This window comes from Canis lupus, chromosome 6 (assembly GCF_048164855.1).
Source record: "Canis lupus baileyi chromosome 6, mCanLup2.hap1, whole genome shotgun sequence".
Taxonomy (NCBI): Eukaryota; Metazoa; Chordata; class Mammalia; order Carnivora; family Canidae; genus Canis; species Canis lupus.
The window spans coordinates 50553170-50577714 of NC_132843.1; the positions used below are offsets into that span (position 1 = coordinate 50553170).

Genomic DNA, 24545 nt, shown 5'->3' on the forward strand with positions numbered 1-24545 from the left:
GCCCATGTCCTTGGCAGTTTTACCTGGAGCCTGCCCTGACCCCAGCTCCAAGTGATCAGTGCAGGTGAAGGCAAACAAAGCTGCTTTCTCTTTCTCAAACAGACCCAGAGAAGGGAGAGGAGTGGATGCGTCCTCTGCGTGGTTCCAGCACTTTCCCCGACGGTCCCTTCTTTACTTGTCATCCCACCCACTCAGTCTCCCATCCCATACTGGCTCTTGTGACTGCTAATGACTTCTTGGTTAAAAGACAAAGGGCAAAACTTGGAGGCCATCTGGAGAAACCACAGATGATCCTGGGACAGCTGCCAGCCCTCCTTCCAGATTCTGGGTCTCTCCTCCTGCCCCAGTGACCCATTCAAGCAAGATGCTGCCATTTTGATCCCCACCAAGGGTCATGAAAGTTCTTAGCCCAGTCACACTAAGGCCCCTGGAAACTCTTGCCTTCCCTTCTTCTGGGCTGTGCTCTGCAGAACCAAGCAAAGAATCAAAAGGCTGGACGACCAGGCCATGGAGCCCATGAGGGAGCAAGAGATTTGGGAAAAGTGCTCTTTGCTCGTCACAGGTCAGCAGTTATGTGTGCACGCGTATATTGTGTGCGTGCATGCTGGAAATCAGGAGAAGCTTCACTGAGAACCGGCTGAGGAGTGTGGCGAGTAGCAAGGCAGGCACTGAAGTCCAAATGTCTAACTTTAAGTCCTGCCTTCTGTGACTTAGTCGTCTTGTCTATGAGGTGGGAATAAAGAAATAGTACTTCTCTCCAAGGGCTGCCGTGAGGTAGCATGAGATGATATACGTGAAATGCTTCGAGTGGCCTGACCCATGCTAAGTAACCAGTGTTAGGCTAGTATAATGTCCACCACTGTCAGAAAATGGAAGCTTCTATCATATGATAAGTGAAGGCAGCACGATCCAAAGTGTTTGTGGTGTGATTCCAGTTTTGTTTTGTTCTATTATTTTTAAAGATTTTATTTATTTATTCATGAGAGACACAGAGAGAGTCAGAGACACAGGCAGAGGGAGAAGCAGGCTCCCTGCAGGGAGCCTGACATGGGACTTGATTCCCCATTTCCGGGATCACGCCGTGAGCTGAAGGCGGCGCTAAACTGAGCCATGCAGGCTGCCCTCCAGTTTTGTTTTTAAAGTACACATTGAAAAAAAATAAAAATAAAGTACACATTGTTTCGGAAGAATATTGGAAGAAAATACCACAAAAGATTAGGTGATTTCTGGACAAGAGGGTTATGGAGATTTAAAGTTTTTATTTTTGAATGTTGTACTCCTTCTAGGTAACCTCATACTACTTCAATGGAAAAGGCCCCATTTTTTTAAAAGATTTATTTATTTATTTATGATAGACATAGAGAGAGAGAGAGAGGCAGAGACACAGGAGGAGGGAGAAGCAGGCTCCATGCAGGGAGCCCGACGCGGGACTCGATCCCGGGACTCCAGGATCGCGCCCTGGGCCAAAGGCAGGCGCTAAACAACTGAGCCACCCAGGGATCCCCAAGGCCCCATTTTTTAGCACTCTATTTTAGAAAGGCATAACGTGCTTGAAAAGGTAGTGAGATCCTGGTCACTAAACCACCCTGTCATTAAAAATACTCAAGCCCATAGGGCTCATGGACTGTTTAATCCCAACTGCATAAAGACTCCAGTGCATGAAGATTGGAAGGGGCTAGGTGACACCAGCAGCCACTCTGCAGAGACAGATAGGTATGGCTTGTTCCTGTCTTTCCTCTTTGTGCACCTTAAAATCTTTCTAAATTAAATGTGCATTACTTTGAAAATGGAGGGGGGCATTAACTGTAATAAAAACTAAAAATAAATCAAAAGAAAAGGTCAATCTACATTAGCTTAAAGGCCCCCATAGGCCTGCCGATCTAGTTACCATGACCATGATTCTGTGACCACAAGATGGTGGCGATTGCATCATGTGACACATCCTCCTCCATCCACCGCACACTGCAGCCCAATGCTGGCCAGGGCCCCCACCTTCAAAATAAACCACCTGGGAGTTCCGGTTTGCTTTTGCGTCACATGGCAAACCCTCCCTCCCCATGTGGCTTCAGTCTCTCATACTCTGGTCACACAACTTTCCACTGATGCTCCGTGTCCATGTCTCTCTCACTCAGCCAGGTCTGCCTCCGCGGGACCTCACTAACATCAGCCCCGTCCATGCCTCGGCTGACCCTGATGACTCACTGGGGCCCCCCCCTTCCCTCTGGTCCATCCAGGTTCCACCCATCAGTCAAGGTCACTTCTTCCAAGCCAGGTTCACAGAGCACCTCCTTCCTTACACCACATGGTCATAGCCACATCCTTCACTGCTTCTTGACCCTGAGTCTTGCCTCCCCATTTGGATGGGAGCTTCTTGACTGCAGAGCCACATTTCCTGCTTCTCTTTTGTCTTCCATGCCCCAAACCAAAGCATCCAGCTCCATGCTGAGGGAGTCCCCAAGGTGCAGCAGCTGGCCCTCGTTACCCAATGGCCACTGCCCTTGTACCTGATGCCCCAGTGTCAGCAGAGGCCAGGACCCAGTGGCGGCAGACCCAGATCTGAAAAGGCAGTGACCCTGCAGGTTAAAGGCGATTTGTCAGGGTAGCTCTGCAGGTGAGACACAGTCCTGTCCAGAGTGGAAGAAACACTGCTTTCCTGCCCTCCTCGGATCGGGGTAGTGTTCCTCAACACATGCCCAATGGAGAGGGAAAGTTCTTTTTTTTTTAAGATTTTATTTATTTATTCATAAGAGACACAGAGGGAGAAGCAGGCTGCCTGTGAAGAGCCTGATACGGGACTCCATCCCCTGATCAGGGATCATGCCCTGAGCCAAAGGCAGACGCTCAACCACTGAGCCACCCAGGTGCCCTAGAGCAGAAAGTTCTTGGCAGGAAAAGGGAAGCAGATTGGGAAATGGAGTACAAAGTAAAACAGAATAGTATCCATCTAGCTGGAGAAAGAGAGGACACTTTATAGAGTCTAACACACGAGAAGACTGTGGCAGCCCTGTGTGCCCCTGGACCACCGTCCCCATCTCAGCCTGGGGTTGCGGGGGCTTGTCCTATTCAACCAGCCCAGGAGCCCAGTCCTGCTCAACCGTGAGATCTCTCTCGGCTCTGAGACTTCAGCGTAGAGCCTCCTATATCTCAGACTATAGTCTCTAAGGCAAGTAAACAAGGATAACTCTGGAACACCTTTTCAGGTGATTTTAGAAAAAATAGAAATCTATTTTAAAGGATGGCTTAATAGGACCTTTTCAGACCTCTTACCTCTTAGAGCCACCCTACTTTAAATCGAACGGGAAGGTGCGTGCACGTTCCACATAAAATACATAGCGATTTTACTCTCAAAATATATGATAATGTTTTTATACTTTTGATTCAGAAATTATTTGGTTATAAATAATTCATTTAATTTGTAATTGGCTATGGTTTCTTGGCTTTCATCATACATTCCTGGGAATTTTTGTCATGGGAAACTAACTTAAAGCTTGTTTTTACATGGAAGATTTATGTGAGTATTTAAGTCAACAATCAGGCTGCTACAGAGCACACTTATAGTATTGCCCGAGCCTCAGTGTCTCGTGTATTGGTTCTCAGCCATAACCCATCAAGAGGTACTGCAAGAAAATTGTTATTTATAATAGAACACAAACACTTGAAAATACTCTATTAAAAAATTCAAGAGGGAGTCAAAGCTATAACTCTACTAAAATCACGTCTCCTCATTTGCTTTCCAAAAGCTTTCTTGGGGGGACACCTGGGTTGCTCAATGGTTAAGCATCTACCTTTGGCCCAGGGCGTGATCCTGGGGTCCCGGGATTGAGTCCCACGTCGGGCTCCCTGCATGAAGCTTGTTTCTCCCTCTGCCTGTGTCTCTGCCTCTCTCTCTGTGTCTCTCATGAATAAATAAATAAAATCTTAAAAAAAAAAAAAAAAAGAGAGAGAGAGAGAGAGAGCGAGAGCAGTCCCAGTGGCCCAGCGGTTTAAGCGCCACCTTCAGCCCAGGGTGTGATCCTGGAGACCCCAGATCGAGTCCCACGTTGGGTTCCCTGCATGGAGCCTGCTTCTCCCTCTGCCTGTGTCTCTGCCTCTCTCTCTCTCTCTCTCTCTGTGTGTCTCTCATGAAAAAATAAATCTTAAAAAAAAAAAGAAAGAAAGAAAAAAGAACTTTCTTGGTGGCAGAGAAATTTGGAAGTAGGTTAAAGGTGGAATTTCGTAAGCACACGGGGAGCACATGTTTTGGTGCCATCTGTAATGTGAGGTGGAGGTTGAAAGAACAGTTCAGAATTATGGCTCTGATCCTTCTCTGTAGATGCCTTCTCTCTTTTCGAAACCATCAGTTTCTTGAGGATAGATGCACTAAGTTCATGATGCCATCTAGTGCGGAGCCCCAGGAGCTTAAGAAATAGCTTAAGAATTGACCAATATGTAATCCTCCAGCTGGAGCCACATTCCACATGGGACCATTGTCCCACTGTCTCCTGGAAAAGCGGTGGGGGTCGCAAGATCCTCACTTCATTTAGTCCAGGGACTGGGTCAGACACTCCTGCTTGCCTGAGGTGCCGGGGACCAGGGCGGCGGGCTGAAGCCGGGGCTGGCACTGAGAAGGACTTCAGGCCTCCGGGAGGTTGGCTTCTGGCCTCCTGCAGTTAGGACCTGCTGTGCCCTCTCCTGGCCATGCTCCCCGCTCCCCGTCCTTTCAGAACCCCTACACTCTCCCTAGTGCTCACAAAATGTTGAGTTCCCGCAGATACCGATGGTAAAGAAGGTGGGTGGGACCTGCCCACGGACCCAAGAGGTGGCGGGACAGTTGAGCCGGACCCCGGGGTTGTGCAGGCCTTGCCTCAGCGGGGCTGGGGCTGGGTGAGCCTTCCTCCTCCCCCACCTCCACCTCATCCCTCTCCCATCTCTCACCCTCGCCAGAAGCGAAGCCTCCCCGGGCCGGGCCGGGTGCTGACATTCACGATGTGCAGCTGGCAGCAGAGTGTGGAGGAAACCCACGGCCACGGAGGCGGCAGCCAGGAAGGCCCAGGCCTTGGGTCTCCCAAGACTGCCGAGGCCTGGCGCGACATTCAGGACTCCTTCTGCCCTCGTGCCTCTTCTCTTGGAGGAGAGCCTCGAGCTGTCCCACCCGGAGTAGGCGGGGGGGGGGGGGGGGGGGGGTAGCCTATCCTGAACATCCACAGTTCATTAAGACAGACCCCAAGTCTGCTTCCAGGGGGTGAGGGACTAAAATGGCAGCAGGGAGAGATCTGGGTGAGTCTTGTTCAGCTCCCAGTCTGGGCCCTTTCTGAGCTGTCTGATCTGACCCAGGAACCCCACAGCTGTACCCACAAAGCAGCTAGTCATCTAATACCTTTAACGTATAAATTATAGCCCCCGGTAAAGAAAATCAAGCCCCTCTCAGGGATTTGGTGCGTAGGCCCTGAAAACGGCCACCCTCTGGCTCCCGCTCTGCTTTTCTCACCAACCTTGGGTATCCTCACGTCCTTTAAAACATTCTTGCTAGTTTTTTCCCCCACAAAGGAGCTGGCATTTATTACTATCTCCTCTGCTGCCGGCACTAGTTATAAATGTTTATCTCATTTAATCCTCAGAGGCTGCTCAGGGAGGTGGGTCAGAGTCTCCCCATCTTACAGATAGGAGGCAGAGGTTCAGAGAGGTGCAGCTGCTTGCCCAAGGCACATAGCCAGTAGGTAAAGGAGCTGTTCTGTGATGCGGTAAGGCCTACATCGCCTGCAGTATGCTGCAGCTGCTTCTGAGGGCCTACTTTGGGGGCGGCACGATGTGCCCCGTCATGACGATGACAATGACAGTGACAATGAAAGCACATCACATTTACGCTGCACTTTACAACAGTGTTCCTCAGCTCTGAATTCAGGGCATGAACCAAGTCCAAAAAGAAGAGCTGTTCCCCATCTCTCCTCCAGCATTGAGATCACCTGAGCCCCAGGCTCTTCCTGAGGGACTCAAGACACAGTTCTCTGGCTGGGCTGGCTCCAGTGACAGCAGGAGGTCTCCCCAAGCAAAGGCCTCCCGAGATGCCCCCAGCAAGTGTCCTGCTGTCCTGCCATGTGCATGAGGGGGACCAGGGCAGAAGGACCTCCAGTCCCAGCTCTGCTGAGCGGTGGCCATCAGAGGTGGGGCCACACTGGGTGGTGTGGGGGCGGAGGCCGCAGCTCTCCTGGGTGTCATTCCTCATGCTCTGGCACAGAGGGCTGTGGCCCCTTTTGTCTTCTCATTTCTTTGGGAAAAACTTGGCCTTGGGGAGACGGACTCCTTTACCTCCACTCATCAGGCTGATGCTGCCAGCCCACGCTTGCCCCTGTTTTCTCCCCTTCTCCACCTGCTGCCATTGGTCACACGAACAACTGGCCTGCCCCCTAGCTCCTAGCTCCCCACAGCCCCTTTCTGGCGCCTTCCCTCCAGGGGCCCAGGGGCTACAGGGGAGGTCCCAAAGTCAGGGAGTGGGGGGCAGGGGGCAGTGTGGAACCCTCTGGCTGCAGCATCCTGAGAGCTCCTCCTACGTTTAGCCCCTACCTTTGCACAAACAGAGGCAGGCCAGGGGCTGGGTGTTGCAGGGACACCACTTGCCCGGGCAGCCCTGTGGCTGGTGGGCACTGCGGCAGGGTGGAGCCTGAGGCCTGCCCCCTCCCCTGACCTTACAGGGTGGCAGCCCACAGCCCGCAGGACGATCACAGTGCAGGAGGGCAGCTGCTGAATCTCAGTCCAGCGTGCACTCTGGAGGCACAAGGCAGTGATCTGTGTGCACCTGCCTCTCTTGAATCCCCATGAGCTCCCTGAGACCTGCACCCCATCCGTCCCATCTGTCTCTCTTTTGTCGTGCTGGCAGGAACAGGGAAGGAGCAGCCTGCCAGGCAAGGTTTCCTTGACAGGTGACACTGGGGCAGGGACAGGACACATGAAGGGCGGAGCTCAGGAAACGCTCTTTTCAGGGGCATCTCTGACCCCAAGTCCCCCCTCTCCCTGTAGGTGGGTATGGCCCCTCTTAACTATTCCCCATTGAGAACAATGTGGATTTTGCTCTCTGCTTCCCTCTGGCTGAGCCCCATAGACCAGAGTGGCCACAGGGTGGGGGTGGGGAAAGAAGCCAAGGTGTTGACCAGAAGGTCCAACAACCAGGTCATTAACTGAAAAGAAAATGACCTGAGGGCTGGGACAGGGAGGAGTACAATTTGTTGTTGGCCACCTTGCAGAACCCGCCCCCGCCCTCCCTGTGCATACTGCCCCCCAGACCCCTCCAGGGAAACACCCTCACCTCTGAGGGGCAGATGGTGCAGCTCTGCTGCTGAAAACGGCCAGAGAAGAGGTAGTCAGGTCAAAGAAGTGAGCAACTTGGAAAAGTCAGTGGAAGGAAAACATGTTTTCAACACAGCAAAATCAAGAAACTTGGTCTGCTTCTTGCACCAGCCCCCTCATTTTTCACATGAGAAATCAAAGTTCAGAAGGGACACAGGCCACCACAGCTGGTGAGAGACCGCTCAGGGAGGTGGAAGGTGCCCTGGCCTCGGAGGCAGAAATGCTGTGGACGCAGGCAAGTCCCTTAACCTCTCTGAGCGTCCGAGCAGAACAGGGATGCACCAACTCCAGAGGCGCATCAACCGACACTGCTTCCGGGAGAAAGCTCCGTAAACGGAAAAGTAGGAATCAAACGCCAGGGGTCGGCGGCAGAAGTGGCACCGGGGCCCAGACCCCCACAGCCCCCGCCCGTCCAGAACCCAGTCCACCGGGCGGCAGAGCGCGCAGTTCGGCAGCCAGGCCGCCCGTGGCACGCAGCCGCGCCCACGCTGCAGAGCCTCTGCTACCACATCCCCCCTCTGGCTTGTGGGAGCCCCTGCCTGCTGAGAGGGGCAGCGCGGCATCGGCCCTCGTCCTCCCTGAAAGACTCGGACCGCTAGTGCGGGGCCTATGCCTTTGTGTGGGAGAGAAAGTATCTCTGCGGAGGGCAGGCCGAGCCCCTCCTCCAGGTGGGGGCTCCTGGACCCACACAGTGGGGGCACAGCCAGCTTCCAGGCCCCACCCGGGCCTTCGGCTGGGCTCCGACTGAAAACCATCCTTGCCTGTCCTGAGCGACCGGTGGCTGATCTCCCTGGTGAGGGTCCGACCCACTGTTCCTCCAACAACGCGGTATTCAGTGTCTTGTGACAAAGCAGCGTGACTAACTGGAGCCTACACTGGGTTGGCGGTTAGAAGATACAGGTCCTGGTCCCATAGTATTGCTCTCTAGCCGTGATCCCTTGAGAAGCTCACTCAGCCTCCCCAAACCTCAGTTTCCCCATCTGCCAAATGGGAATGTCAATCATTCTTTCAAAAGGCTTACGGTTAGGCACAGAGGAGCTGAGATGATGAGAAAGCTTTGTAAAGTGGAAGCCAGAATACGGCCATGTTATTCTACGTTCTGACAAAATCTAAAAAGTAATTTTATTGCTAAGATGACATAATATTAAGATGTATCTTAAAATTAGGGGGGAAAACCCCTAGCTGATGGAGCGAATAAATATTTCCCTTTCTGCATGTGCATGCATGCATGTGTTATGCTACATTCCTGAAGTTCAAATGGCTCTCTTTTTTTTTAAAGATTTTATTTATTTATTCATGAGAGACAGAGAGAGGCAGAGACACAGGCAGAGGGAGAAACAAGCTTCATGCAGGGAGCCCGATGTGGGACTCAATCCCAGGACTCCAGGATCACGCCCTGGGCCAAAGGTAGGCGCTAAACCACTGAGCCACCCAGGGATCCCCCTCAAGTGGCTATTAATAAAAATTCAGGAAAGTGAAAAGACGATGGGTCCTGGGCATCTCCTGCAGGAAGGGCTGTCTGGGTCGAGGGCAGCTGCTCACTCCTAACCCTGGTCGTTACCCGCCACCCCAGGAGTCCACACCTCCAGCAGACGAAACTTGAAAGGTAGGGCTGAGAAGCACATAGGGATTCATGAGGTTTTAATACCCGACAGCCTACAAAAGACTAATAAAAATCCAGGGCAGCGTTTTCCCAAGAGGGATGCGTCACTGCGGAATGCACATGGAACACATAAAGGAAATTCCTAGAAGGATTGCCCCCCGCCCCATACTCAGTGCTTATAGGGACAGATTTCATGTTCTTGGATGACAGTTTCAAATATCCATGATGTTAAATTAGTACTCCAATAACAAAAATAAAAGTGCTCACACTTCACCTTCTTTGAAAACAGGTCTTCAAATAGGATACATGTTCTCACAGGCTTTTGTGTCTGGAAAGAGGGTTGAGGAACTATTTCCTGCCTGTCTGTGAGTAGGTAACACTCCCAGTGAGATGCCAGGAATGTCTTGTCCACTTAATTGACTCCATTCATTTTCTTTCTATTCATTTAGTCCAGTGTGGAAGCCCATGGAAGTGTGACCCCCACCCTGGAAGGAGAGAGGCAAACTGAGACAGTTCATCTGGAGGCTGAAAAACGACCGGGAGGAGATGCAAGGACACAAACCCAGAGTGACTCCGGACAGACACTCGGGCCCTCTTTCCTGGACGCGATGTGCCTGCCCCCCAGGAGAGAGGCTTAGGGGTTCCTGCCCAGGGCTTTCCAAAGGGCTTGAGCCCAGCTGCGGAGGAAGCCCAGGGTGGCCCCTCCGGCCCCAAGCTTTCCCCACACCCTCTCCTCTCAGGAAATAAGCAGCTTTGGAAATGCATGAAACGCAAGCCTGACAGCCTGCTCGTCCTGCCTCTGCCCTGCACCGAGGTGTTGGGGCAGCCAGGCCAGGCTCGGTGAGGAGACAGAGTCGGCTCAGCTGTCTCTGCCCCATCCTCACCCTTTCCAGACCTTCAGGCCAGGTAAGGAAAGTGGCTTGCCCATTTTCATGTCCCTCCCAGCACAGAGACACACCATAGAGAACAGTTCGCGTCCCTCAAGCAAATACTCGCAGACGGGGCCTACGGCGGGAAGGTTGTCCTGTGTCACAAGCCAGCGGCCTCAAACTCCAAACACGATCCCCGGATGCCCCCTTGGAGCCTCTTCCCTTCACCTTGCCCGCATTTCACCTCATTCTTTCCTCCCATTCTTTTTCTTTCCCTCTCTCCTTCTCCCTTTCCTCCTTCTGACGTCTCTGAAGGAACTTACATGAGCAGTTATTACATTTGTATGTGTGTGTTAAAATCATCACTTTGTTAAATTATTTGTCACATCTAAAATCATACGTTTTTATTCTAGGTCTATAACTCCTGAAATCCTAGTTTGGGCATTTCTTCCTTTTTTTTTTTTTTTTTTTTTTAAGATTTATTTATTCATAGAGACACAGAGAGAGAGAGAGGCAGAGACACAGGCAGAGGGAGAAACAGGCACCATGCGGGGAGCCCGACGTGAGACTCGATCCCAGGACTCCAGGATCATGCCCTGGGCAGCAGGCAGCGCTAAACCGCTGAGCCACTGGGGCTGCCCGCATTTCTTCCTTTTAAACGAGAGTTGGACTACCTCTTATCCTTTCTCCAAAGGTTGTTATCAAGAAACGGAAAACACCCGGTGCTGGTGATGATGTGGAGAGAGCGGAGACCTCGTGCACTGTTGGTGGGGAAGTTAGAGGCCGCAGCCCTGCGGGAAGCACCGTGCAGCTTCCTCGGAGGTTTACAAACAGACCACCCTGGGATCCAGCAATTCCACTTCTGAGTTTACACCCAGAAGCACCAAAAGCAGAGTCCCGAGAAGATAGCTGCACACTCGTGTTTCTAATAGCATTATTCACTCCAGCCAAAAGGTGGAAACAACCCTTGACAAATACATGGCCAAGCAAAAGTGTGCTACACATGAAGAATATTAGCCATAAAAGGAGGGATCCTGACCCAAGCTAGGGCGTGGATGAACCTGGAGGACATTACGCCAAGTGAAGTCAGCCAGATACAAAAGGACCGGTATTTTATATTTCCACTTGCACGAGGTCCCTAGAGGAGTCTGATTCGTGGAGACAGAAGGGGACACTAGTGGTCAGGGGCTGGGGCAGAGGGGGGGGTGGTGGTTTGCATTTCACGAGTACAGAGTTTCAGTTTTGCAAGATGAAGAGAGCTCTGCAGCTGGATGGTGATAGTGGCTGCACAACAAGATAAAGCTTCATGCCACCGTGCGTACACTTAGAAAAGATTAAGATGGTAAATTCTATGTGTTTTTTTTTTACCACAATAAAAGCATGGGGGAGATTAAAATTATAGTTTGCCATTACAATCGTCTTAGGCACGAAGACCATTTTGTCAGTATTCCAACGTGCTCACAATCTGCATTTGTGAGGGGAGAGGACAGGAGAGGTGAGCCTGGATGAGCAGAGGCAGGCTGCTGGTGGAGGAAGGGTCTAACCCTTGCAGCACCAGGTAAAGCAGACACCTTACCTCTAAGTCCCAGGACTTTATTATTCCCCAGATGGCTATCACTTACTTTTGGGAGTCCAACATTTTCCACTGTTTTCGGAGATAAAAGTAAGCAATAGCTTATAAAATTTAGAAGCTTATGTGTGCACAAGGGGTGGGGGGGGAACCACACATTGGTGAGGTCTGGAAAGCCTCTTAGCTAGCAAGGATCGTCCTCTCCCGCGTAGGCTCCTGTCTTCAGTTTCGAATCATGAACAACCTCCCCAGCCAGGGGAAGCCCCAGGTGGGGGGCGCCCTGCTCCCCCAAACCTCCTTCTTGAACTGACAGTTCCCCCTAGTAGGAGGTGAGAAACCACTCAGATCCATGTCACAGAGAAGTCTCCTCTGGGTGGGTGGGTGGGTGGGTGGGTGAGTGGGCGGGTGACCAGGGTTGCCAGAAGGGTGTCAGCCCGGACAAGCATGCCCCACAGTTAGAGAAGGCTTCATTCCTGGGGCGCTGTGGGTCTGCTGGGGACGCAGAGGAAGGCAACAGGGGCATGTTTGGGAGTCCATACATATCATTCTACTCCTAGACAGGTGAAAATGATTCTACTGTCACCCTCAACCCTTTTCTGGCTCCTCTCTCACCCTCCTTGTTCATATTTTGTCTTTTCTTTTCTGCCCACCTTCTCCTTTCTGCCTCACAGAACAAGCACGGGTATACAAGGAACAGCTGTTACTCAGTGGAGCCCTGTCTCAGGGCCAAAGGCACCGTGGGTGTATCACAGCAGCCATGTGAGACAGAGGCTATTGGACCCATTTTACAGATGGAGATGCTAAGGCTTGGAGAGGTTAGGTAAGTTGTCTAGGGCCACACAGCTAGAGCGTGAGATTTGAATGAGCAGAGTAGGGATTTAAATGGGACCATCTGCCGTCAGAGCTCAGGCCCGTCATCGTGTTGCTATATTTTTTGCAAATTCTCTTCCTTCCTTTTCTCATTCTCTACCACAGATTCCTTTCCCCATTTTTTCCCCTTAAGGTAGTAAAGTCTGATGATAATGGTGTCAGCAGGCAACAGGGGAGAAGTTTGATGGGTAAGGACAGGAGGCAACCAGGCTCAAGCTAGCTCATGACAGGAATGTAGGTTTATTTCTTGCCTGCCTTTTCTAGAATAGCCAAGTTCCAGGGCTAGAAGGAAACTTACTCTTGGATTATCTCTGTCCAAACCGTCCACAGCATGCATGCAGAAGAAAATAGGACCAGAGACATCAAGTGAAGGCTTAACGTCGCACAGCTGGGTAGTGGCAGAACCCAAACCCAAACCTGGCCACCTAATGCCAAGACTCTTTCTGTTCTAGAGGCCTTCTCCGTGGATGGCTGTCTGCTAGGTTTACTTATCTGGAATCATTAACTCATCCAGGAAGCATTCACTAAGCACTTATCCTAGTCAGGCCTAGAATCAGTAAACCCCACAGACCTAGAACACTTGGTATGCTCTTACTTTTGCTGAATCTGTCTGCAGGTACAGCCTCGGTGACCGTAGACATTGTTTCTGGGGATCAGTCTCCCCAGAGTTATTAGAGGAGCAAGACAGCAGGGAGATGTAACTGAGACAGGAGGACGGAAGGGGTGGAGGGTGGTAAATAAAATGTGCTTCTGAAGAACCCTTGCTGTCCATCAAGTTGGAATCCCTGGAAGCCAGTTCAGCAAAGCCTCCGCCAAAATATTAGGGGTTAGTTTCAACTTTTCGGATGTTCTCCATCTACATACATGGGCAATGGTCAGGGACTTGGAATATTCTAAAGACTGTTGAATTGTCTGAAGGAGAAATATGGTGGCTCCTCTACAGCTGTATGAGCAGGACCTTGGAGAAATCATATAGCCCGCAGGGCTGTGATTCGCCTACCTGTGACATGGGAATCATTTCCTCACCCTGTTCATTTCTCAGGTCTGCTGCGAGGGTCAGATGAGTAAATGAGTGGGGAAGTAGTAGCTGGGAAATGCACTATTCCTGGGTGTGGTGGTCTCGTTGTTGTGTTGCCTTAGTTTTATTTTGCTCTGTGGCTCTACATCACCCACATTACTGGATCATTATAAGGATCAGATTAAGATCATGAATCGTGTGTTCCTCAGAGGACAGGAGCTTTGCTTTGTATTTTGTATCTTCTGGGAGGCCAGGTACAGAAAAATATTTGTTAAAGCAATGGGTGTTGAGTGTGAAGGTCTTGTCAGAAACCAAATGTGAGGGGCAAGGCCATGATCACATCGGATCTTGTACTCATCAGGTTTTATTTATTTATTTTTAATATTTATTTATTTATTCACAAGAGACAGAGAGAGAGGCAGAGACACAGGCAGAGGGAGAAGCAGGCTCCATACAGGAGCCTGATGTGGGACTCGATCCTAGACCCTGGGATCAGGCCCTGAGCCAAAAGCAGACGCTCAACTGCTGAGCCACCCAGGTGTCCCCTCATCAGGTTTTAGAGCTAGGAGGAGGATTAGAGACCTATTCCAGGGCCTTATCTTAGAGCAAAGAGGTCTGAGGTCCAGGGAGGGCGAATCGCTTGCCTCAGTGGGGCTGGGCTGGAACTCTGTTCTCACCTGCTTGGTTCTCATGTCCCCACATAGTTTGGGGGACCTTCCATTCAGACACAGTGGGAAGAGAGGAGAACTGCTGGCCCAGATGCCACCGGAAAGATTTCCGTGGACTTCTCATGCTGTCCTAGAGAGACTTGCAAAGTCCAGTGTGAGAAAAAGTTTCCAACCACGACATAGTGGTTAGGATTGCAGGCTTGGAGGAGGACAGTCCCTGGTTAGATCCAGGCTGGCTAGTGGCCAGCTGTGTAGTCTCTCTGAGCCTAGTTTCTCCATCTGTAAAATGGGCATGTTAGGGGTTCTTACTTCACAGGTTTTTGAGAGGCAAATTGCACTGATGGATGGGGTGTGTCTGGCCTGGAGCTCAACACTGGCTAAGTGTTCATTAAATGGAAGTGGGGACAGTGGTGATCCAGACCTACTGGGCAGAAGAGTTTGCTCCCTGGTGGATCCTTATCGCTTCCTTCAGTGTTTGGTACATAGGAGCTCAATAAATATTTGTTGAATAAATAACACTATTTAAGTAATACTTCTGTCCTTACTCCTCTCAGTAAATTCCAGCCCAGCGGCTAGCATGATCATGCTAAAACATAAGATTGCATCTCTTTTCCTTTCTAAGTCCTTGTCTTCCATCTCATTTGTAGGGTGTCCTTCAAGTCCATAACTAATTGCCACTCTCCTTGTACCTCCAACTGGCACCCAGTATCCCTGACCTCACACTGTACCGGCCTTCCCCTCACTCAGCCTGTCTCTCTGCAATTAGAAACTTGCCAGGCTTTCCCCAGATGTTCACTCACTTCCTTCTGGTGTGAACTCTCATGTCACCTTCTGTGCGAGGACATCCCTGAGCATCCTACCTACAACCATCCCCTCTGCCACCACCCCAACACTTCCTATGCACCTTCCCTGTGTTATTTTTCTTCTTAGCACTTCTACTACCATACTATATATTTCATCCATTCACCTTGTTTGTTGCCTGTCTCCATCTTTAAAATATTAGCTCTTTGAGGTTGGGGAACTTGGGGTTTTTTGGTTTGATTTGTTCTTGATTGTTTCCAAACACTAGAATTTTGGGGTTTTTTGGTTTGATTTGTTCATGGTTGTTTCCAAGCACCTAGAACTGTTCTTGGCATAAAATAGATAGTCAATAAATATTTGTTGAATAAACAAATTAATAAATAACATTAATGCTGGCTTTTGCTTTTGTCTTCCACAGCAAGAATTATAGAATAAGGCAGAAAATAGGTAGGTAATGAGCTGTTCATCACATAAGCGTTCCCAACCATATGGATTTCCACCCAGTCTTGGCTATGTTGGGAAAAGAGCTTGGACTTGATGGCCTTGAAGTCACCTTTGACTCTCTGGCCACTGTGCCTAGTTGGTCCTGCATGCTCTGAAGCCCTGCGTGCCACCCTGACCTCCACTTCCATGCCTCCTCCCCTGGTTAGCACTGGCATCTGCCTGGCTAAGGAGCTGCTAAAAAGCAATAGCTCGCCACCGAATCCTAAAGTGATAAGGTTTTGTGTCACTTTGACCTGAAGCCTGCTCCATCCCGTGGACAGTCTGCTTCTCTCTGTGGAGTAGGCAGGGAGTAGGAAGAAGGGGCCCGGGAGGAGGCAGTGGGAGCTCGGAGGTGCTGGGCTAAGAGCAAAGTTACAGGCCAACTGACGCACCAAGCTCCTGAATGGGGCTCAAAGGTGGACACAGGGTGGGAGGAAGGAAAAGCACAGCCAGCGATACTGCCCGGCAAGATAAGGGTCTCAGCAGGGACTGAGCTGGGTGGAAGTTGAGATACGGGGACTGTTTTCTGAGAGATGTCTTTGCACCAGAGCATAGTATCTGTGTTCCTCTGTCACCATCATAAATGCCTGGGAGGAATGACACCATTCTTGGTCTTGACCACCATAACTATAAACGGTCATCGACCCCATGCTTGGGAGAAGCCAGGAGGGATGTGGTGTGTCCCCTGTCTCATGTGAGACCTCCATCAGATGGAATTCAGGAAGCTTCACAAAGAAGATGGGGAATGTAAAGTTTAGGCTCTTGAAGGCACCAGAGGTGGGCCCCAGGGAGCAGGGACATTGGCAGTGAGGGAAGCCCTAGCAATTCCACTGCCAAGAATTTATTCCAAGGAAATAACCCCAGTTGCGGACACCCATAAATGCACAGTAGTGTCCCCAGAAGCACTGTTCATTATGTGTCAAAATGTGAAGCCATCTAAATGTCCGACAATAGGCAGTGGGAGAATAAAATGTGACATTCTATAGGCACTAAAATTGATGTAGAGAAATATTTAACAGCAAGGAAAGATGGCCATGATTTATTGTTAAGTGAGAAACACAGTTACAAAACTAAATGTACACAATCAAACCTCAAAGGACAGTCCCCAACATACTAATGAGTCTTGGTGGCAGATTTTTTTAAAAATGATTTTTGTTTTTCTTTGTTCTTTTCCATATTTTCCAAGTTTTCCACAGTAAGTAAGCTTTGACCTTGTAATCATTAAAATACTAAAAATATTTTCCTTTAAAGTGTGTGTGTCTTCGGTTCTAAAAGCAGAAAATAAAATCCATTTCATCTTAAATAAGAATAAACAGTGAGATGGCTGATTTCCAGGTCATGTTTTGCTTATTTCTCATTTTCTTCAGTCTTCTAGGGCAGGGCAATGTTCTTAGTGGTAAATTACTACTTTTAGGAGCAGCCTTAAGTAAGGACAAGAAGATTATAAGTGGGGGCACCTGGGTGGCTCAGGGGTTGAGCATCTGCCTGTGGCTCAGGTCATAATCCTGGAGTCCTAGGATCGAGTCCTGCATCAGGCTCCCTGCAGGGCCTGCTTCTCTCTCTGCCTATGTCTCTGCTTCTCTCTGAGTCTCTTATGAATGAATAAATAAAATCTCTTTTATTTATTTATTTATTTTTAAGATTTTATTTATTTATTCATGAGAGACACAGAGAGAGAGAGGAGAGAGAGAGGCAGAGACACAGGCAGAGGGAGAAGCAGGCTCCATGCAGGGAGCCCGATGTGGGACTCGATCCTGGGTTTCCAGAATCACGCCCTGGGCGGAAGGCAGGCTCTAAACCGCTGAGCCACCCAGGGATCCCTCTTTTTTTTTTTTTTTTTTTAAAGAAGAAGATTGTAAGTGTTGCCAGTATTTCTATTGAAATCAATCCTGATCTCTTTGAATACCTGTCACCCTGGAACTTCGAATTAAAACAAGACATGGGGCTGAGCAAGGTAGCCTGGCATAGCAGGAGCACTGTGCTGAGGCCCAGTCCTGGGTTGTAGATGTAGAATCACAAACTCCCAACTGAAAAAAAAAGCAAAAACCCCTATGTAAGTGGAAACCACCCCCACCCATGCCCTGACTTCCACGGGCAGCCTCTTGCTGGCTTAGCCACCAGCTTCAGGACTGCCACCTCCTTTCTCAGGGCTCGTTTCTCAGCAAAACAGAGATCGGGACCTAGGAGATCCTTTACCAACCAGAGATTCTATGATGCAGAAGGGGAAGAAAGATGGTGCCAGATAAGCCTTCTTCATCATTTTACCCAGGGCTGTCCTGGCCAGTATTCTATTGAGGACATGGCCATTTCTGCTGGGTACCTAGTAAAGACCCTGCTGCAAATGGGTGATGGGGGCCAGCAACTTAGCCTTGGGTGTCCTGGGCTGTGCAGCTCTCTGCCATCTCTGTCCTGTTGCCTCTCCTCCAGCCTTTGGCAAAGGTAGTATCTGCCCTCAAAGAGCTGCACCCATCTGTTTATACTTCCATCACTCTGGTGCATAACTTCGGTTGGTGACACTCCAAGACAGATTGGCTGCTAAGCTAACAATGCTTGGGTGTCTCTCTACATCAATCTATGCCTTCCCAAGCCTACCTTTTGGAATGCTCCAGTCCCCTAAGAGTCAGAGGAGCAGGGATATTGGAGTGAGGCCAGGTGTAGAGGGTCTTCAGGGGCTAGGGAGAGCACATGTTTCAGGGGTCATCAGGACATCTGAGAGGTCAGCCACAGATACACGTGGCCTCTGGTATTCCCACGGAGGTACCTCAGGAACGCCATTTGGCACTTCTACTTATCTGTTCAGGCATTCATCTTTTTAATTTACAGTAACAGAAAACATTTATTACACTGCTGCTGCCTTCCTAGCTCTGTCTGGACCCTCTATGCACATTATCTTCAATTCTCCCAGTGACACTTTAAGGTAGATAGAGTTATCTTCATTTAATAAGAGAGAAGATAGTTTCAGAGAGGTTGAGTCACTTGCCTAAGTCACATTGCTAAGTAGTGCTAAAGCTAGAATTTCAGTTTAGGGCTGGTTGCCTCATAAATCTCTCCTCTTTCTGCTCCCTACCGAAAACTGACCTCCCTTCGATCCTCCATCTAGATGCAAATACAGGTGGAAGATGAAGGAGTCACTTACCAACTGTGGGTACCCAATGTGAAGTGGTTGCTTTTTGTGCTTTACAACTATTCCCCTTGGGAAGAGCCATTCCCCAAGCCACGCTCAAAGGGCATTCCTGAAGCCATCATTTCAACTAATGTTGGGAAAGTGATTAGCAGTGGATTAGTTGCTAGCCTCCTGTGCTGGTCAACTTAATGGCCAAAATGAAGTCAGACTGGATTGTCCACCATAGCCTAACCATCACTGAGTGACTACAAACAAAAATTCTGACTTCAGTCATTGGGTCTCAACCAGGGCAGATTTTGCCCCCTGGATACTGGCAATGTCTGAAGACGTTTTGGGTTGTCACAACTTGGAGATGCTATGGGAATCTAGGGGGTAGAGGTCGTGGATTGGGTAGAGGCCAAATACCCTACAACGCACAGGACAGCTCCCCACGATAAAGACTCCTCTAGCTCCAAATGTCCATGCAGAAGTTTGGAAACCCTGCTGCAAATAATCAATCCAAAGGGATTTGATGCAACTGGAAATTAATTAAATATCAGAAAGAACAGCTATTTTATTCCTGGGAATCTGTGGGTAGGGTTAGCTGAGACCAGTCCATTTCCTGTTAGGCTAACCAGTGGGCATTGTATATTTTTTCCAGTTTGTCTTAATCAAGAGTGGTCCATGGAATTTACTTAGCATTTCTTTGGGTTAAAATCAAGAATGGAAAATTTAACCTCTAGGAGGAAAAGAAACAGAAAATGAAAAATACGTGTAATAATGGAAATTTGTGTGCAAACTTTAATAGCGTGTATTTCTTCTCTGTAAGGTTACTCGTCCCGCACACCACCCCTCAGGCCACAGGTATGTACCTCACCCACCCACACACAACTCATAGGAGGAAAGCTGGGGTTTGGGCCCAGAAGAATGGATTTCAAATTCCAAATTTACCACGAACTAATCTTGACCAAATCACCTTCTTTAAGCTTTAGCAGAGGCTAAAGGGCGGGTCTCTGCCTGCACATCCCAGAGAACTGTGAGTTTTTCGAAGCATAATTTACATAAAAGCCCTTGACAAAACTACAAAGTATGATTTAATTGTTTGCATGATGATGATCACACACACACAGAGGGCTTCTCCTCCATGGGGCACGTGGATTCTCTGTAGCAGATTTTCCTGCATGATCACTGCCTGTGTGGGCTTCTCCTGGGTGATTCTCCTGTTTCTTATGCCACGCTGGAGAAATACTCTCTATAGCATAAAATGGAACATTGAATTCAACTTAGTTTAATCATGTCCCAAAGGAGATTATTGCTTCCTAGAGGACAATACCTCCCATTACAACAAGAAGGCTAGGATGATCGGACTAATGATATTTATGATACAGCTTTCTAGTTTCCAAATGATGAAATCTTGACATCAGCCTCTGCTTTATTGTCCTACAGCAATTCTTCCCACTTGGAGCCAAAGTCTTATTGCTCTTCAATTCTTGTCTGCTTTTGTCTTTCCTTCACTAACAGGATGCTGGATTTTTACTTTCAAAATCAACACAATTTTAAGGGTCATAAAAAAGTTTTTAAAAGCACATGCCACCCTTACATTACAACCCGAGCTTCTGCTGTGAATTAGAGAAGTAGCCTGTACATGCATTGCTAATGAACTTGTATCTGATGATCTCAAGGCTCTTGTAGTGTTTCTGACACACATGGTTTCTCATAACTGCCCCCCTTTCTTGCCTGTAAAGTCTTGTTATGCAGAGCAGAATTATTTTGAGAACAAATGAGCTATAATTTGCAATGTGCTGTGAGTTCCTGAGAATAGAAACTCCCATGACTAAACTCTCCATGAGCAGAGCAAATCAGAGAAGAACAACAAATGCTTTTATCACTCAGGTTAGCCGAATCAGTCCGGGTTTTCCATTTCACTTGAGCGAGAAGGTAATGGCCTTGAAGACATGTGCCATTTTTGTTTTAAGCTTGGTACCTGCCCTTGATGCTCAGTGAACCCACTCCAGCTGTGCGGCTGCCTAAGGAAGCCACTTTAGGTGTCTCCCTGGTGCTATGGGATGGGAACATGCAGAGGTGGGCAGACACTTACTGGTGGGGTCTCCTTTCACATCCAGAGATGGAAAACTGAGCATTAAGAAGTAGTGAAGGTAGCTTTGGAACCAAGCATCTGACTTCTGATCATTGCTCTTAACCAAGGGTTAGCAAAGCATGGCCTGTGGCCAAATCTGAGTGGCAGCATGTATTGTAAATAGTTTTATTGGAACATCGCGAAGCTCATATATGTCCATGGCCACTTTTGTGCTATGCCAGCTGAGTCGAGGACCATATGACCCTAAAGCCTAAAATTTTTACTATCCAGTCCTTTGGAGAAAAAGTTTGCTAACCTCTGCTCCACCACTGGGTTTCATCTGAGGGAGCTCAATGGTAAATACTTCAGGTATATAGGGAACACAAACAAATGTCAGGATTCCTGCCTCAAGAATCTTCCTGTTGGAAAAGCAAAGTGTAACTACCTGAAAAATTAATTAATAATACAAGAGTCAGATGATGATGTGAGTCAGCAATCAAGGACAGTGCAGTGCGATGATCTTCTGAGCTGGCATATACCAGGCACTTATGTCCTGGGCACCAAGCCTAGTACTTTTTTTTTTTTTTTTAATTTTATTTATTTATGATAGTCACACAGAGAGAGAGAGAGGCAGAGACACAGGCAGAGGGAGAAGCAGGCTCCATGCACCGGGAGCCTGACGTGGGATTCAATTCCGGGTCTCCAGGATCGCGCCCTGGGCCAAAGGCAGGCGCCAAACCGCTGTGCCACCCAGGGATCCCAAGCCTAGTACTTTTAATGCATTACAGGGTTAGTTCCTCACAAAACCCCTTTGAGGTAAATATTATTACCCACGTTACACAAATGAAGAGTGCCAGATCCAGAGAGCCTTATTTGCCCCCAAAGACACGGCTAAAAAGTACTGAGTCCTTTGAACCCAGCACGTGTGATTCCAGGACCCATGCTCTTCACCATCAGCTGAGCGGCAGACGGTGAGGACCTCAGGAGTCTGAGCAGTGCCGGAATGGTTGTGGGCTGGGGCGAGCTACCAGGGCTTCAAAGCAGACGTGGGTCTAAGCAAAGCCAAGAAGAAGAGAGAAGAGTCTAAGAAACTGTGCCCCCCACAAGAGGGAAGACCATTTAAACATCAGTGGCTGCTAACATAAAGAGAAAAGGAATGCTGACAGTATTTTTTCTCATGAATATCCTTTCGATACATCTTCCTGTACCTTGCCTGACTTCTAATTCCCACCCCTGACCTCCTCTTTCTCTCACATGTGCACATGCATAAACACAACACACACACACACACACACACACACACTCTTCCTGCAACAGCAGAGAAACTCAAGGTCATCCCTAGGCCCTGCCTATGCACCTGTGTTGTAAACAAACACCTCACTAGAGTTAAAATTTATTCAACTAAAACACATTCACATAGCCTTTCCTTGCAAGTCAGGGCTGGACCCTAATCCGGTTTCTTGAATGCTCATTGGATGAAGGAAGCTACAGAAAGAAATGGCTAATTCATAGTGACCCTTCCCAAGAAGACAGTTGGAGCATTTCTTGACTCAGAACAAAACAAGAGCCACACTGCCTCCCAGCTGAGGCCCCCCTGGCAGCTGTGACCTGGAAACACGATTGTTTGTTCTTCTCTCCCCCTCACCCCCCGAAGCCCAGTAGAGTACACAGAAGGCAGGAGGGGCCAGCCACACCTGCCACGTTGGCCTCTCCTGCCGAAGTCCCTCTGTCAGTTCAGACCACCGCTATGGTGGAGCTGGGACAACAGGGTGGGAGCAGGGAAAAGGAGGCTCTGGAGCAGTTCAAATTGTCTAAAATCCAGAACAAGCCCCGATGGTCGAATTACCATTCAGATTCATTTCGAGATTGCAGAATGTGCTGGCGATGTTTTTCTAAAGGGCAACCCCGGTGCTCCCGAGATGGGAGGCACCCTCCCTTCTGACATACTTATTCCATTTTCCAGGGGGAGGAGGGAGGGAGGGGACAGAGCTGGCTCAGCAGCCCCATAATCTACGCCACCCATTTCAGCAGGGGCTTGATAGCCACTCAGGTTGGAAGTGAAAGTTTATGTCTTAAGCTTGAAGTGTCCTTCCCTTAATGATGCCTGATGGCGAAGACCCCCTCTATTGGATATGAACCTGCCTTTATTGGATATGAACATGCCTCTCCTTTCCTCATTGAGCCACATCATGGTGAATGGCAATCAGAGTCCAAAACAAGTAAATGGAGCCATCATAGAAAGAACTTGGCCAGATAGTCTTCAGAGAAGTTGAGAGGAGTCACTGGGACCAGGCCAGGTGGAGAGATAGGCCATGTGTCAGGGTCCTGAGGGCCGTGAGTGGGAGATATCCCCAGGCTCTCCTTCCCAGGACCCACCCTGAGCTTGGAGAATGGGGATCCAGGGATGGAGTGGGAGCCCCAGAGAGCACTCACTGGTGTTTGCTGGTTTCCTCTGGTGGGCACATTGTACCCCATCCACCAGATCTATCCTTTGCAACTCCCTCCTCCACGTGGCAAACAAAACTCAGCTCCTCCCTTGAATTCATGATAAACGTCAGGCTTTATTCCCCCCCCCCCCAGAAGCAACATGATTCGTGGTGGGGGTGGCTGCGTGGGGTCAAAGCACAGCTCTGGTGTGTGCTAGCCACATACCGCTGCCTCAGTTCCCCACCTGCTAAATGAGGACACCGGTAAAAGCGCCGCAGGATTAGTTGAGCTAATACACGGGAACAGCACATGAAGCAAGTTCCTCTCGACAAGTGTTAGCTGTTCGTGCAGTTTGTGTTACTATACTAAACCAGTCATGCGGCCATCAGCCCAAGAAAGGTGTGAGTTCTCTGAGCACAGCAGCTGGGACGTACCACCTGCAGCATCTGACACGTCCTCTGCTTGCTCAAATACTCTTAGGGCGAATTAAGGTGTGGCTGTTCTCTGAATTTTCTTTCTATCTCTGATCATGTTTCTGACAATGAGATATATTGTTAAAACACGCTCTCTTCACTAATAGGAAAATTACTTGAATTTCTCTCATTAGATTTAATCCTCTCACCCCAACTAGATTCACCTAACAGATACCCTATTATTATTAAGGCAAGTTTGGCAGCCAGAGTCTTAGATCAGTGGGTCACTGTCCTTGTGATCACTGTGGTCCTGGATAATCTCAGTAGGAGATACCATTGATCATCCACACAAAGGCACTGAACTTTCCTTTCCCTCCTGAGTGGGGTGCCAGGGTGGGGATCCCAGGTGAAATGGCATCACAAAAAACCCTTGAAGGGGAATCCTTCCAGGTCCTAGGAATCAATCCTGCCACACTAGGGAGGTGAACAACTGAAAGAAAAATCTAGGCATGTTTCTCTTTAAGAAAATTAAACATGTATGTTCATTCTATGAAAATCCAAGAAGTGAAATTTTACACTAATGAAAATAGCTAAATTAGGAAATAAATCCTTACATTACTAAGCAGCACAGGGAGCCTGGTTGGCTCAGAGGGCTAAGCGTCTGCGTTCGCTCGGGTCATAATCCTCGGGTGCTGGAATTGAGCTCCACGTCAGCCTCACTGCTCAATGGGCGGCCTGCTTCTCCCTCTCCACCGCTTGTGTTCTCTTGCACGTTCTCTCATTCTCTCTCAAGTTTTTATTTATTACTTGAGGGGGATAGGGGAGAGAGAGAGCATAGAGGGCAAAGGAGAAGCAGGCTCTCCACTGAGCAGAGTGTCTGATGCAGGGCTCCATCCCAGGACACAGGGACCCTGACCTGGCCTGAAGGCAGCCGCTTCATGGACTGAGCCACCCAGACACCCTTAAATAAAATCTTAAAAAAAAAAAAAAAGACAACAACAATTCAACAACAATCTCGTAAGTATATTTTCGGCTCATGGAGGTGATCAGTTTGCCATCATCGGGGCCTTGTGGGCAGGCTGAACTAACGGCACCTATGGTGGCCTGGTGGTGGCCATTTCAATGTGCCATGCCTCTTCACAGGCACCTAAGACCCAAGTGGCCAGCTCAGGAAGCACCATTTACTTATAACACGGCCACCCGCAGGCCCAGAACACTGAGCACCAGAGCAAGAATCCAAAAGAATCCTAAAGTCCTTGGTTCAAGTACTGACTCTGCCACTTGCTTGCTATGTGACATTCAGCTGGTTTATTGGTTTCTTAG

The 24545-nt window shown here is 49.0% G+C and overlaps 1 protein-coding gene across 1 annotated transcript in view; it reads right to left on the reverse strand.

Moving 5' to 3' along the window:
• CD247 (CD247 molecule) overlaps positions 1-24545 on the reverse strand; it is a 74796-nt gene that overhangs the window by 38912 nt on the left and 11339 nt on the right. The gene's annotated exons all lie outside the window — the stretch shown is intronic.